We start from the raw sequence: 10895 nt of genomic DNA on the forward strand, positions 1-10895 counted from the left end.
TAACAGCCGTTAATTCTTCCCAAATTTGGCGGGGGGTGGGGAGTACCTCTTATAGTCCGAAAAATACGGTAACCACAGGCACACAACAAGCTCAGAAGCACTTATTTAGCAACCTTGGTGAAAAACAGGGTCTGAGTGTGTTCCTGGGCTGCTGCACCCATCCGGCTTCACCCCAGACCTGTGTCTTGGGGGCCTCGGGAAACTGAGTGGGAGAGCATGTCCGGAAACAAGAGGGACCCAGCCAATCAGGGAGGCCGCCTGGCAGCAGCTCCAGGGCTTGATGGAGTGGCCAGGGCAACACAGGAGCCACACGTCTGGGGGATGCCTGGGGAAGGAGGCAGAACCCTGACGAGCGCCCCCAGGGTCTTCTGGGACTGAGAAAGCTGGACGGCACCACCTGCCCCGCACACTTGGAGATGTGAAGCTGCATGTGACAAAGGACGACCGGACACAGAGGCAGCACCAGGGGACAAACCGCAGAGTGCGTGCAGGCCCCACAGGCACTCCTGGTGGCCCACCAGGCAGACATCCACTGGGCCCAGGGCCGGGCAGACTGCGGCCTGCTGGAAATGCAGCCCCCTACCCAGCGATTTTGGAAATGCCTCCGCAGCACAAAAAACCCCACGGTGCCATGATGTTAACACACCTCCAGGCAGCAGCTTCCACTCGATTGCCAGTAGCCTTTGGAGAACCATCATGCGATAAAACCTTATTTTCAGTCAAAGAACAAACAGGGAGGGAGCACGCGTCAGATAACAAAGACCCCAGCTCTCACGTCAGAGGGAGAAGTTACAGAGTGGTGGGTGTGGCCCCGATAAACCCCTTTGGGTTAAATCAGAGGCATCGTGGTTTTTAAAGTATGTGCACCAATGGGAGATACGGAAAGTGAGTGCCCAGGTTGGCTGACACACTCATTTCCAGCTCCAGCCGCCGACGGGGCCCAGAGGCAGTGACACCCGGGTGCTCGAGCTCCCCTGGCCATAGATCTGGTTCTAAATACCATGGAAACATCACTGAAAGGAACCAGGGATTGACTCCAGGCAGGAGCAAAACAAGGTGAGCCTAGAGAACGCGCTGCCGGAAACCAAGAGGTGCCCCAAGGGGGTCCGTCTGGAGGGGTTCCCTGTGACCAAGCTGGAGCAATGTGGGCGGCAAATAAATCATAAAGTTCTGTTATGACCCATAAAATAGAATACATACCCAGGAGCTCAGACTGATAGAAATAACTGAAAAAATAAACAAGCTGAGGGGGAGGACAGCTCCTCCTTATAGAAGAAGTATAGTGAGTAAACGTGAAAAAATCAGGAAAATACGAAATTGTGATCAGAACGCCACAGTGATAGTTCTCATGACCAGATCCACTTATGGAGGCAAAATTAGTGGTCAAAGGATACACACACACACACGCATATATATATATATATATATATATATATATATACATATATGCATCTTCAGAGTATCTCCCCAAGGTAATTAATGATCACACAGGAGAAAACAGTTACCTTAACACGGAGGAGCCCAGAGATGGTGCTTCAGCCAAATGGTCAGCACGCCTGTCGTCCACAGTGAGACGCTGAGGAGCTATGGACAGAGGGCCTGCCTCCAGGGAGCCCACTGGGAGCCAGGGGCCTGCAAGGTGCTGGGGGGATCCCAAGACAGGACCACAAGGCGCGTGCGGGACAGCCCAGTGGATCCTGGGATCCTGGGGTTTGAAATCGTTTCCTTGGAATGTGTGGGAGGAAATCATGGAAAACTGTGGAAGCCGGATAAAGTCTGCAGCTCACAGTCTGGTCAGCACTTTTGATACTTGTCCTGGTTACAGAGGAGGATGTCAAAACGAGGGTGAAAGGTATGTGGGAAACCTAGGTACCATTTCTGTAAACTACCTGTACGTCTAAGATTATTTCAAAATGAAAAAAGCGCGATTACAGTTGAACTTGGGCACAGGTTTAGAAAGGCTCGCCTGTTGTTTCAGACGTTGCCTGACTGCATCTCCGAGGACTAGGCTTCTCCGCTCTGTGTCCTGGGGGTCACGGCTAAATGACTGTGCTCGGCGCGGTCACTGCTGTGCCTGGCGTTTCTGTGTGTTCCTGTGTGCGTGTCTGCACTGCTTCATAACCGTGTTTCAGTGTCGTGGCAGCGAGGACAAAGCTGGCAGTCTGCAGCCTCTGTGGGACTGCACCAGCCAAGGGTGGACGAGGAACCGTGGGGGGCGCCTGCGCGCAGCAGAAGGCCCCTCGCTGAGCTGCGCAGGGTCCTGAGGATTCCTGCCTTCGAGGGCTGCCGGCTTGAGGATGAGGTGACGTTTCTGGGAAAACTAAGGCCTCGACACAGACCTGAAACACGGAGAAATCCGGCAGAGCCGCGGGGGGACACCCCGCCTGCCTCTCGGCCCATCTCTGGGTTGTGTCTGGTGCCCACGTGGGAGCAGCTGGCACTTCTGTTCGGGGAAGGCGCAGGTTCCCACAGACCCTCGGGGGCAGAGGAGTGTCTGACAGGGTGATCTCCTCGCCTGGCGACTCGCACATTGGTTCCTACTGGTCACCGATTAATTTTACTAAGAAGAAACTGATTAAAGACTTCGGCTTAAACAACAACAAAACGCAGATTTTATATCTCATATAAGTATCTTACCTAAAAACGGCGATTGATGTTTCTTCTTTCACATGTAAAATGTTCACACTTCAATTGAAATGAAATAAAAACATTCCCTGTGTGTTGCAGGCCCCCGAGTTTACCAGGCGCTTTCAGAGCCGTCCTCCAGTTTAATCCTCCAGCTGTTTGCATAAAAGATAAGCCGGAGGAAAGCGCTCTTCAGAAAACCAGGAGGAAGGGAGGCCAGGCGTACAGTGCTGCACTGCACGTGTGGGCACCCCGCGTGTCTGCAGCCTGTCCGCAGGCGCACCGTCCGCCGGCACCCACACCAGCGCTGGCTTGGCCATCTCACCTGACACCCGGCACCAAGAGCGAGACGAGCGTGTGGAGAAGAATTCACTTCGTTTCCAGGCGTGACCGTTCTCGCACTGATAACAAAGCAGCAGCGGCGGGGCAACCGCTCAGAACGGACGGGGTCGCGCCACAGGCCTGGCTGCGCACCCAGGGCAGCCCCGCATTCCCAGCGGTCGCAGTTCTTCAGGAGCAAAGTCAGACCAGTGGGAAAACTAACAGCGTGGCCAGTGCGCAGTCACGGTCCCTCGCCTTCTGGAAGGCGGGCTGGCCACTCCGCTCACATCTGGCACACGGCGGCTCCTCGGGCGAGAACCAGGACACAGAACGTCTCCTCCAGTTGTTGCCGCACAGTTATTAGATTTTCACGCTCACACACTCACGCACACACACAGGAGGTAAATTCATTAACCGTGCCACACAATGATTATTCATTCTGTATTAACTGGAGTGCACTGTCCTAAAGATCTTCATCTTTGTCACCTTCACACTGAACAGGCTGAGGAAGAGGACGGCTGGTCTTGCTGTCCCAGGGGCAGAGGCGGAGGAGGAAGAGGAAGAGGAGGAGGAGCAGGATGGGAGGGAAGGGAGGGGCATTTTAAGCCGGTGTTGGACACACCTGAGCTCACCGTAGCACCGTAGCACCGGGAGGGGCCTAGGAGATCATTACAGCTTTGACATGCACTGCAGTTCATTTCAATTTTGCATCTTCGTGTTTACATCTTTTCACTGAGAGTGGGGCCATGTGCCTCTGTGTTTATGTACATTGTTTTAATAAAGTTTAACTTTTTATTTTTTTAAGATTTTATTTATTTATTTTAGAGAGGGGAAGGCAGGGAGAAAAGGAGGGGGAGAAACATCAACGCGTGGTTGCCTCTCACACGCCCCCTACTGGGCACCTGGCCCACAACCCAGGCATGGGCCCTGACCGGGCATCGAAACAGTGACCTTTCAGTCTATAGGCCGATGCTCAATCTACTCAGCCATGCCAGGGCTCAAGTTTAACTTTTTATAGTAGATTTGTGTATATCTCAGGGTAGTAAATAAAACAGACCAGTATCTACATACATTTTATACATTTATGACATTAACATCACTTTTTCTCAATTTCTTTTGATATTTCTAGACTCTGCAGTTTCCAAGTACTTTTTCAAATTGCCACAATGCTCCATTTTAAAAATATATTTATTGAAAAAATTCTCTAAGCAAACCCACACAGTTCAAGTCTATGTTGTTCCAGGGTCAAGCGCATCAGGAGACCCCGAACCTCGAGTCTCAGCAACGCTGTCTGTGAAAGGAACCCAAACCTCATCCCGGCTCCAGTTAGGTCTCAGCTCCCCAGGGCGTCTGCCCGACCTCCTCCTTCCTACCCTGGGCACTGCGAGTCAGGCGTTTTCACAGTGGAAACACGAGCCTGCCAGTCAGAAGTCCTGTTGGTGTCCCTCGCACACTGCATTCCTCGGTGCAGGCGCGGAGCAGGCTCACCTTCCTGTCCCTGCCTCTAGCCCAGGCCACCTGCCAGGGTAGCAGCGTGCCCCGTGGGCCGGAAGCAAGTGCCAGGGCCACATTCTGGCCCAGATGTTGACAACTGAAGTGAGGACGAAAACACATGCCTACACATGGTGTATGTTTGAAGGACTCAGAACAGACAGACGGGGAATTCTGCTGGGTGTTTGGATTTTTGTCACCGTGCTTACCCTAAAACAGTCCTATCACTTCATTCCCACAGGATGAGCTTGGGGCGGGGGAGAGGGGGATGCCTCCTTCTATACACCGGGTCACTCTTCGAGGCCCCCGCCCATCCAAAGGCAGCCTGGATGTGAGTTTATTTTCACAATCGCATGCACATTATCTAAAAGAAACAACATGATAAAAATAACGTTTAAAACAAACTTTAGACTGTGGGAATGCAGGGGGCCTGGCTGGAGAGCAGAGAAGCACAAGGAGAGGGAGCTTCATATCTGTTTTAGTGCGGCCAGGGGAGCGATGCAACAGAGAGTCTGTCTGCCGACAAGAAACTAAGGGTTCAGAAAGCAGATAGACTGTTTGTTTTAGTGTGTTTAGTGAATTTCAAAGTATATGAAGCATAAAGAAAACCAGGTATTGTTGGTCATGCAGGTAGTAACATCCAACATTTTAGATGCCTAGGGACTAGGGTTGTATCTGTTTCATAATGCTGCAGTATCGTCTTATTTATCAGCACTGATATACCCTGTGATGGTACTCAGCCACTGAAATTATAATGACAACTAAATAGCAGGTGCTTATGATACGTTTATTGGTCATAGCAAATTTAGGATGCATGATTTTATGGGCAACACGAAGAAAGCTGAGTAGAATTTGTGTGTATATAGAGACTGGAAGGGAAGGCAGAGGGGGACATGGCTTTGTGTGCTGGAGTGCTGAGATTGTGAAGTGAGAGTTATTTGTCCAAGATTTTAAATTATGGCTCATTTTCTTAACAATAATAACAGCTAAAAAAAGAATTCAGGTAGAAATTACTTTTCCCCACAGGTTAAAAAACCACCCACAGCCAGGATTTTTGTTTGCTCTTGCCTTATTCTTGCTCACCTCTGCCAAACTAGCTGGCACTTCCCGGCAGCTCCTCCAAGGAGACCGTAACTATAATACAGATACCCTGAGAAAGACCTTCCTGTGGGGTCACAGCAGCGACTCTTACAAGCAAGGCTGGGGAACTGGAATGTGGTGGACGGGTTAATACTTCACTGAAGTGCTGAAACCAGTTACCTGGGCAATGTCCCACCTGCACCGAGAACATGTCTGAAGCCAGGTCATCAGGGGCTCTTGTTTAAATCATTAGAGCAAACTGTATTGTGCTCAGTAGAAGTGACATGTCCCTCAGTTGTGTGGTGCCCCAGGAGCCTCCGAGGTCTGCCCCTTCCTGGAGCCCATGGCCCCGGGCTGCTCTGAGGTGCCTGTGGCACTTCGGTGAGGTCCATGGGGTCCCGGTGTTTCATTTTCAACCACGTTTGGAGGGTTTGTTAGTATAAGGCTGTTTTCACACAGTAAGATGTTTCTGCTAAACTAATAAGACTGAACTCACGGTACATGCACACAGGCACAGACCCCACGATTCTGGAAACAAAGTGATTAAAATCCTTGAGCTTCAGTTTCCCAGGAGATTATAGTGGATTCGCTAAGGCCTCCGCATTCTGCAGAACCAAAGGGCCGTTTCAGTTCAGACCCCAGACAATCGGTCTTCTGCCCTAGGACGAGGCCCTCCCCCCACCAAAAAGGACGCCTGACCCCGCAGGTCGCCCACATCCTGGGCTAAATGCTCTGGGGTTGGCCAGGGTCTGAAACAAGGATTTAACAAAACTGTAGCACAGAGAACTCCATAAAAAATTGAACTCAGGAGGAAACCCATCCTGGACAAAGGTTTTTCCTTCCACTACTGCGGAACTTTGCCCAAAGTTCAGGATCCTGGGAAACAGCGAAGGTTGGGCTTCCCCTTTGTGCTTCAGGAAAGAGCCGCCTGCAAAGCCCACTTTCGGGACAGACCAGGGCAGAGCCGCGGCTCACCAGCTGCAAGGCCACACACACTCGGTCCCTTGAACGATTAGCTGAACTCCTTGGTCTCCCCCCATTTGTGGGACAACATGCTGGTCAGTCACAGCCTGGTGAAGATTCCCTTCTGCCCAGGCCCCTGAACTTCGGCCCCCCTCAACCGCGCTGGAGCGAGGAGCAGCCCCCAACTGCTTCTCCAGGGACGACTGACCCTGGGCTGAAACACGGTCCTTCCCAACTCTCCAGCTAGCTCCTCCACCGCCCGCGCCGCCCTGCCAGCCCCGTGGCCTCCTCCTCAGGAGTAGGCGGCCTGCCAAATTCGGCCCCAGCTGCAGGCCCTTGAAGGGCTCAGGGTCACCAAGTCCCCGTCCCCCGCCCCCCGCTGCTTGGCATCATCTGCTCCAAGTCAGGATCTGAAGCCACCGCGGAGGAGCAGCACCCGGAGTCCTACCCACAGCGCGCAGCGGAGGAGGGGCCGCCCTGCGACGCGCCGCTCGGGGGCCGGGCCTCCTGCGGGACTCAGGGGCAATGGGAGTGGACCCGAGCATCTCCAACATTGTGACATTTACGGGTGAGCGCGTGGAAAGATGAGCTGAGCCGTGGACGTCTAATCCGCGAGGACAGGCACGTCTGGATTGGCTGAAGAGGAACGTCCATCCTTGGTGGTCTTAAAATAAAAATTAGCCGAGAAACTATGAAGACCTAATTGGCTATATTATGCGAAGCACCCCAGGGAACAACTAGGAGGGCGCTCCAAAGGGCTGTGAAAAATGGAAGGATGTTATCACAAAACGGGTGGGGCAAGGGAGCGACCGGCGAAGGAAAAACGGGGATTATTTGGGGCGTGGTCACCTGCTTTGGGGGGAAGAGATGGAGCCGGGCTCGCCCCCAGACCAGGGGGCGGAGGGGAACCAAGTGCGGAGGCGCCTGATCCCAACCCCCCTCTGATTCCGGACCGAGCGCGGTTTCAGCCACGGAAACTGCATCCCGGTCACCGGCCGGAGCTTTCTGGTCCCTCCCAGGGCCCCTGGGTCCCCGGGACATGCGGGGGGACAGGCCGCTGAGAGGCGGCCTCGGAAGGGTGAGGTGGGGACCTGTCGCCTGGAGGGATGCGGGGGTCCCTCCCGCAGGAGCCGTGGGTCGGGTGCGGCTCGTCCGCCCGCTGCGGCCGCGCCAGGGGAGCGGCGGAGGTCGGCACGCGGAGGCCCCGGCTTTCCCATCGCTCCTCGGTCACACAGAGAAGGAGAACAGCCTCCGGGCGAGTCGTGGGAGCGCAGGAGGCGGTCGAGCGGGGACCGCGGGCGGTTCGGGGCACGTGAGCGGCCCGGGGCGCCGCCCGACCGGGCGGGAGGTGCTCACTGTGCGCAGTGGGCGTCCGGTCCCTGGGACCGGTGGGCGCGCAGCGGCGGGGGCCGAGGGCGCAGTCTCCGCCGTCGGGCGGCTGTGGCATCGACCCCATCTGCCCCGGATTCCTTCTCACTCTTCGTTTGCGGAGCGCCCCCGGGGAATCCGCTCTGGCCCAGCAGGGGCCCTGGAGTTGGAGCCTCGAGACAGGAGCGGAGGGCAGGAGATGCCCGGAGGCCGACGGGAGGCCCCGTGGGGCCGGACAGACAAAAATGTCCGTGGATGCGTTTTCTGGGAGAGCTGGGAAAGAGGAAGGGAGGCGTGGAGGGGAGACAGGGATGCGTATCCCCGGTTTCTCTGCCTCAGGTATGGGGACGGTTCAGGGCCTGTCATCTCTCGCCCTTCAACCACGTGAATTGGTGAGAAACACTTTACCTGCGATACCGCGTCTCTGAAGACGTGGGCAGAAGGAGATGCAGCTGCAGAGAGCAGTCTAGAGGGAGAGGGAAGCGGGAACAGAAGCACTCATTGCAACGTGGGTTGTAACGACAATATTAGCTCGTGTAAGAAAGTCAAGCATACTCACCTTTTAAACTATTGCTCAATATTCCAAATAAGATGCCAACCATGTAGCAACACGTCAAGATGCTCAAAATACAGTAAAAAGTGAAGCGAGTGTCACAGAGGAGCACTTTCCTCAGCAGCGACTCAAGCCGGTGAGGACGATGTGCCCAGGAGGGAACGTGGGAACAGGCGAACAGGCAAACGAAGGACTTGTTACAGGAGAGAGAATGTTGGCGAAGAAAAACAACTCTGGGGGCTGTTTTTACATGCCCGTTTCGGTGGATACATGTATGACAGGGAGCCCGACCCAGACACAACTCCGCAGCCCCGTGGCCGCTGGCACAGACACCTGCAGAAAAAGTCTCTCCAGTTACCACACAGTTACCTCTCTGCCCCTTGTCTCTGCTTTGCCAGCTGAACATCATACACATGCAAATTTTCCTTTTGTTAATATATGGATTTAACACACACTCACTAAAAATACTGTCTTTTTTCTGGAAGGAGTCAGGTTGATGATAAAGTTCTCCTGCAAAGACGGAAAGAGCAGCGAGGGAAGGTTGCCGACAGGAGTCTGCAGTCACCAGTCACGCCATATTCGAAAGCACCGGGAGAGCCTGCAAGGCGGTCAGTGTGGTCAGGAAAATGGGCAGGTGGACGGGTCTTTCAACGCCGTCCAGTACTTTCAGCGCCGTGCGTTACACTGGACATGTTTCTGCTTGGCCTGTAGTCCGATGGCTTGCTCTCCACTGTGGTTAATCACTGTTAGGTCCACACAGTGTCTCCTTGGTTTATTTTTCAATTTCAAATTTTCCATTTAGTGTCAACCTTCTGCTGAAATTCGTCACCTTATCTTTTAATTCCTTGAATGTATACATCAGTTTGTTTATGATAACTCTATTGCAAATGAATGAATTCGCTGAATGAAAATAGATTTTCATTTTTCTAAGTTTATTTTGTAAGCTTTATGAACATGCAAGACAATTACACATATTGCTTAGAAAATACACATATATAGCCCTGGTTGGTGTAGCTCAGTGGACTGAGCGCAGGCCTGTGAAGCAAAGGATCTTGGTTCGATTCCCAGTCAGGGCACATGCCTGGGTTGCAGGCCAGTTCCCAGTGGGGGACACATGAGAGGCAACCACACATTAATATTTCTCTCCCTCTCTCCTTCCCTTCCTCTCTCTCTGAAAATAAATAAATAAAATATTAAAAAATACACATATATAATAAATACATATAGAATGAGGTAGAATAAGTATCAAATTCAGGATGCTGACTGCCTTTGAGTTGGAAGGAGAGAGAGACTGAGAGTCTGGAAAAGACGGCATGCTGTGCACTTTTATTTACTTATTTTTTTGCTGGGTGATGCTAATCTGGCTCTTTAGTCTCTCCTTTCTCCTGAAGAACCACACTAGAAGAAGTTAACCTATGTGAGTGTGATGTAAATGAGGGGCGTGCACAACATGACAAGGTGTTGGCGGCGAGGGCACCGCTGTCAGGGTGACCACTTGGCTGCCGTGTTGGAGTTGGACACCCACACTGGCGGCTATGACAACAGTCACGGCCGACTGACGGTGCCTTTCAGGTGCATGCGGAACATTCTCCAGGGTAGGGCCTATGTTGGGCCGCAAAGCCAGTCTCCGTAGATTTAAGAAGATTGAAATGGTATCAAACATTGTTTCTGACCGCAATGGTATGAAGCTGGAAATCATTTACAAGAAAAAACCCCAGAAAGTTCACAAATATGTGGGGATTAAATAACATGCTTTTCCTATAAGATCAGGAACAAACAGGGGTCGCTCTGGCCACTTCTGCGCACACAGCCCTGGGTGTCCTGGCCAGAGCAGTGGGCAGGAATGAGGAATGAGACACACCCAAATCGGAAAGGAAGAAGTGAAGTTGTCTCTGTTTGCAGATGACAGGACGCATGGAAAATCCTAAGAATTCATCAGCAGATGAATGGATAGAGAATTCATTTACATATGAATTGTTTTTAGCTTTACTAAAGGAAGTCCTGGGATTCACAATATCAGGGGCGAATCTGAGGGCATTAAGTGAAGTACTCAGCCAGGGAAAGGCAGACACTGTATGATCTCGCTTATGTGGAAATACAAAAGAAGATGAGCTCATAGGAACAGCGATCAGTGCTCACGGAGGCGGGGGGGGGGGGCTGAGCAGTGGGGAAATGCTGGTCAAAGGACAAAGTCTTTAGTTCTCACAGGAACGTGTTCTGGTAATCGACAGTGGGGCGTGCTGACCCGGCTGATAATGCTGTGTTGCGTAACCGGCGTGGTTGAAAGAGCAGTTCTCACCGAGAAAAAAACAGTAAGTATGTGAGATGATGGGTGTGCTGACTGGTGGGAACCCTTCCACAATGTATATGTGTATCAAATTACCATGTTGTATCCTTTAAATACTTTACATTTTTATTTGTCAATTATACATCAGTGAAGCTTTACAAACAGCTCGGGAGCCTGATCACGGAGGCGGGTTTTAACCTGCAGATG

The sequence above is a fragment of the Sturnira hondurensis genome, unplaced genomic scaffold (genome assembly GCF_014824575.4).
Source record: "Sturnira hondurensis isolate 20B ecotype Veracruz unplaced genomic scaffold, ASM1482457v3 Scaffold0006413, whole genome shotgun sequence".
NCBI lineage: Eukaryota > Metazoa > Chordata > Mammalia > Chiroptera > Phyllostomidae > Sturnira > Sturnira hondurensis.